The following is a 6,000-nucleotide window of genomic DNA, read 5'->3' as shown; positions in this document are numbered from 1 at the left end:
CCCAGCAGACCCTCACAATACGTTTGGGCCTGCCAGGTCTGACCGGCTTCCTCCCCCACCAGCGGAGCCAACTCACCACCAGGTGGTGATCAGTTGACAGCTCCGCCCCTCTCTTCACCCGAGTGTCCAGGACATACGGCCGCAAGTCCGATGATACGACTACAAAGTCGATCATCGAGCTGCGGCCTAGGGTGTCCTGGTGCCAAGTGCACATATGGACACCCTTATGCCTGAACATGGTGTTCGTTATGGACAATCCGTGACGAGCACAGAAGTCCAACAACAAAACACCACTCTGATTCAGATCGGGGGGGCCGTTCCTCCCAATCACGCCCCTCCAGGTCTCACTGTCATTACCCACGTGAGCATTGAAGTCCCCCAGCAGGACGAGGGAGTCTCCCGGAGGAGCACTCTCTAGTGCCTCCTCCAGGGACTCCAAAAAGGGTGGGTACTCTGAACTGCCGTTCGGTGCATAAGCACAAACAACAGTCAGGACCCGTCCCCCCACCCTAAGGCGGAGGGAGGCTACCCTCTCGTCTACCGGGGTGAACCCCAATGTACAGGCGCACAGCCGGGGGGCAATAAGTATGCCCACACCTGCTCTACGCCTCTCACCGCGGGCAACTCCAGAGTGGAAGAGAGTCCAACCCCTCTCGAGGAGACTGGTTCCGGAGTCCAAGCCATGCGTCGAGGTGAGTCCGACTATATCTAGCCGGAACCGCTCAGCCTCGCGCACCAGCTCAGGCTCCTTCCCCAGCAGAGAGGTGACGTTCCACGTCCCAAGAGCCAGCTTCAGTAGCCGAGGATCAGACCGCCAAGGTCCCCGCCTTCGGCTGCCGCCCAGCTCACATTGCACCCGACCCCCATGGCCCCTCCCACGGGTGGTGAGCCCGTAGGAAGGGGGACCCGTGTCGTTTCTTCGGGCTGTGCCCGACCGAGCCCCACGGGCACAGACCCGGCCACCAGGCGCTCGCCGGCGGGCCCCACCCCTGGGCCTGGCTCCAGGGGGAGGCCCCGGTGACCCGCGTCCGGGCAAGGGAACACGGCGTCCAAAAGTATCACTCATCATAGGGGTCTTGTGAGTTGTTCTTTGTCTGGTCCCTCATCTAGGATCTGTTTGCCATGGGTGACCCTACCAGGGGCTTAGAGCCCCAGACAACATAGCTCCCAGACTCATTGGGGCACGCAAACCCCCCCACCACGGTAAGGTGACAGCTCAAGGGGGAGGGGGTTCGCAGCCGAGTGTGAAGCGGCTGGGATGTCCATCAGCACCTCCAAATCTGAGACCATGGTCTTCGGCCGGAAAAGGGTGGAATGCTCTCTCCGGGTCGGGAATGAGATCCTTCCCCAAGTGGAGGAGTTCAAGTATCTCGGGGTCTTGTTCACGAGTGAGGGACGAATGGAGCAGGAGATTGACAGACGGATCGGTGCGGCGTCTGCAGTGATGCGGGCTCTGCACCGGCCCGTAGTGGTGAAGAAGGAGCTGAGCCAGAAGGCGAAGATTTACCGGTCAATCTATGTTCCTACCCTCACCTATGGTCACGAGCTGTGGGTAGTGACCGAAAGAACGAGATCGCGAATACAAGCGGCCGAAATGAGTTTCCTCCGCAGGGTGTCTGGGCTCTCCCTTAGAGATAGGGTGAGAAGCTCGGTCATCCGGGAGGGGCTCGGAGTAGAACCGCTGCTCCTCCGCATCGAGAGGAGTCAGATGAGGTGGCTCGGGCATCTGGTGAGAATGCCTCCTGGACGCCTCACCGGTGAGGTGTTCCGGGCCCGTCCCACTGGGAGGAGGCCCCGGGGAAGACCCAGGACACGTTGGAGAGACTATGTCTCTCGGCTGGCCTGGGAACGCCTTGGGGTCCCCCCAGAAGAGCTGGAGGAAGTGGCCGGGGACAGGGACGTCTGGGTCTCTTTGCTCAAGCTGCTGCCCCTGCGACCCGATCCCCGGACCAGCGGAAGATAATGGATGGATGGATGGATGGATTGTAAAGCACTTTGTGATCTTTATCTGTGAAAGGTGCTATATAAAATAGCCTAAAGTTTACTTACTTACTTGCTTACTTACTTAAAGGAGAACAAAGTGAAAAAATAAACTCTACTAATAATAACTTGTAACAACATAACACGCTCACTCAACCAACTGACCTAATGTAAAGGGGAAAGTTTAATAGTGGCTGATCAGCCCACTGCACACAAAACAGGGGGACAACTGATAAAACTGAATCAAACTAAACACAGATAAACCCTATTCCTCCTCAGGATGTTCAGTTCATCTCCAGGATGTCAGCATTTAAGAATGCTGCACCCTGGGCACTTCTTTTTTTTTTTTTAGGAACAGCAACTTGTTTTTTTGTTATTGGAGGAGTTTAAATATCTGGGTATCTTGTTCACGAGTGATGGCTGGTTGGAGCGAGAGATGGATAGATGGATTGGGGCTTCATCAGCTAAAATCAGGCCGCTGTCCGTCGTGATGAAGAAGGAGCTGAAGAAGGAGAAGCGAAGCTCTCAGTTTACTGGTCCATCTTTGTTCCAATCTTCACCTATGGTCATGAGATCTGGATCGTGACCGAAAGAACGAGATCGCAGATGCAAGTGGCTGAAATGGGTTTCCTTCAGAGGGTGGCTGGGCTTAGCCATAGAGATAGGGTGAGGAGCTTGGCCATCTGGAGGGAGCTCGGAGTAGAGTCACTGCTCTTCTGCATCGAAAGGAGTCAGCTGAGGTGTTTGGGCATGTGGTTAGGATGCCTCCTGGTCGCCTCCCTTTGGAGGTTTTCCGGCCCCGAGGCAGACCCAGGACTCGTTGGAGGGATTATATATCCCTTCTGGCCTGGGAATGCCTCTGGATCCCCCAGGAGAAGCTGCAGAGTGTTGCTATGGAGAGGGATGTCTGGCTTTCTCTCCTGGACCTGTTCACTGCACGAAAAGAGGGATTTGTGTCACTGTGGACGGCAGTGAACTTCCGCGAATTTGCCTAATTTTCGGACGCACCTGGGCGCTTGCAGGCAGACAAACTTTAAGTTTGTTGAGCGAGAAAATCGTCGGAAACGAACCCGACTCGCGGCGGGCTCTCACAGCGGGGTGCTAATGGCCCAGCGATTAGCACCCCACTGTGAGAGTACCTGGACCTCTCACTGGCCTCGCTGGTATTGGACAAAAAAGGCACGTGATTACATAAAAAAGCTCCTGTAAAGCTGTCCGCCCATTGGCCAATAAGGTTAATATATGCATACTTTATATGGGCATATCATTCAGCAATTATGATTAATAATTGTGATTATGATTACTAATATTCCTGGGATGTTTGTGTACTTCATATATTCACGTCATTCTTATAAGCTGCACTATGACTAGGCTAATGCAGGCATGAATGACGTGAATCTATTGAGAATGAAAAAGGAAACTTTTTTTATTTTAAAGCGATTTTATTGCCACACCACACAATGTACATAGCTTACATTGTAATAAGAACCATGTTGATAATAAAGAATTGAAAACTATACACACACACTGCTGTAGCCTACAATATACACAATAAGCCTAAACGCCGCCGTTTGGAATCCGCATTCTTCGCATTCCTCCGGTCCCTGCAGGGTCTGCGGGAGTTGTCAGACGTCCTCATCCTGGATCAGAAGCTGGCTTCTGGGAGCTGTTGGAATAACCAATAAATAATCAAAACATAGTCTATCCATGCACAGCATATTGACAACTTGTCTATAAAGTAACAAAAGTCATATTGACAGCGTATATGTTCTTACTCTCTTTCACTCTTCTGTGGTGAGACTGGGAGTTTTTCGGGTTGGCTTCAAGACGCGCCTGTAGCACAGCACACAGGTCCGTCACGCAGCTAAAAACAAACAAACAAGAGGAATGAATAAAATGACCAGTGCTTAAAAGTATCAGTGCCAGCCGTGGTAAAAGTCAGCGCCGCTCACCCTCGATAGTGTCCCCGTCTACCTCTCTGAAGTTCGGACTGTTTGACACCGCCTCCTTCAAGCGACTCGTTACAGCCATATTGTGAGGTGACAGTAGCCTGTAAAAACAATAGTCCTATGGTTAATAAAAAAAAACTGCATTGACGTAACGTAACATCGGGTCCAACTCAACTAGATATTGGGAGAACATTCACTTATTCTTACCCTTGACCTGGATTATAATGCCACGGTGAGTTATGCAGGCGGCGAACTGCTTCCTATAAATTGAAAACACGAAATTCATTTTTTTAAATAAAGCAACTCACACTGGTTTTCACGTGATGGACACAATTAAGTTGAGTTTAGCCTAAAGCCACAGTCAATAACCTACTCTTACCGCGATTTTCGGATTCTGTATCCGCCTTCTCTTGGGGGTGCGCTCTTCAACTTCTCTGGAATGTAACTTCAGTCCGTTCTCGACGGCCATCTTGCCTCCAACCTAGCGAATCTCTGGTCGATTCCCTCCAGAACCCTCTCCACGACCGTATCCACAGTGCTGGACACCATATGAGACATTCCGGTCATAGCATTCAACAGGACTTTCATTTTATCTGCCTGTAAGCAAGTGAGAAAGTAAGTTTAATATACAGCACATTTAAAATCAGCGAGAACTGTCCCAAGTGCTGTACAGTGTCAACAAGACTAAAATTAAACAATCAAATGGTCATGTGCAAGTAGAAAAAAAACACACAAACCTGTAGACCCGCAGAAAGTTGCTGGGGAGTTGAAAGCAAGTCGTCTTTCAGCCATTGTATTCCGCAAACCAGGGCAGTTTTCACAGCACGGGACTCTGTCTGCCTTTCTGCCGCCAGATCTGCTCCTTAAACTTTTTGTTTACACTGCACGACACAATGTTTCTCATACGTGATTGAACGAGAGCTTATGCGAGCTGTTAAGCTCCACCAATCATATGCGTATACGTCATTACACGGAGTACTCGCGAGACAACCTCCCGTCCTTTTGCTATTTAATGTTGTCTGACCACAGCTGGCAATTTGCACTGTTTTGACACAAAAATGGACTCTGCAAGGACAAAGAAAAGACCTCGGCGATATTGTGACCATTGTGACACCGAATTAAGCCATACACAATAAAACACTGAGCGCACTACTGCACATTATGTATACAGGCCAGATTTCTATATTTTTATTTCTATTTTATTTAAGAAACCTTTTAGAATATTGCTGTTGCATGCTTATTTTATCTTTATCTTATCTTTATTATTATACATTTGGACATCCAGTGCGGGCAACAAAGAAAATAATTTCATTGTTCAGGGAAACACGTTTCTAACTGCACACATGACAATAAACCTTTGAATCCTTGAATCCTTGAATTTTGCCCACAAAAAGCGGTATTACAAAAGAGGTGTTTGGGAGAAAAAAAAACAGATATGCATCACCTGTCACCAGCAGACAGCGTGCACCTCTTCTTTTTCAAGACAACACAGCAACAAGCTTGGCTGGAGTTGGAGGTGATAGTGATGAACGTGTAGAAACAGGCCTGCCCACCCCCCACCTCACCTCACCCCACCCCACTTGAAAATGACTGTGGCAGCTCCTGACCTGATCACTGGCATTTACATATTAAAGGCTCTCCTAAGTAGGGGAGGGGAGGGGGGCATGGGGGAGCAGTTGCCAGGTCAATTTGCGACAATTTGGGCCAAGTTTTCACTTTTACCACCGCAAATGCAGGGGCTCAACGTATGCGGACATGTAAGGGGCCACATACATCCACAAATCCCTCTTTTCATGCAGTGGTTGCCTCTGCGACCCGACCTCGGATAAGCGGATAAAATGGATGAATGGATTTCATCTGAGTCAAGTTATGTGGCCTGGGAAGTTACCTCTACGTGTATGCTCTCTTGGCTACGCATCCAAAGCAGAAGCCATACATAATGCAACATTTCCTTAAATTGTTTATCATGTGTGTTAAAGGTAGGATAGGAGATCCTGGATTTTGAGTCCAGCGAAGCTGCATTTTGAAAATACACAGGTAAAAAGTCCCAACCCTTTTTTTCACTTTCCCC

This window comes from Odontesthes bonariensis, chromosome 22, assembly GCF_027942865.1.
Source record: "Odontesthes bonariensis isolate fOdoBon6 chromosome 22, fOdoBon6.hap1, whole genome shotgun sequence".
In the NCBI taxonomy this organism is placed as follows: Eukaryota; Metazoa; Chordata; class Actinopteri; order Atheriniformes; family Atherinopsidae; genus Odontesthes; species Odontesthes bonariensis.
This window is presented reverse-complemented; position numbering follows the sequence as displayed.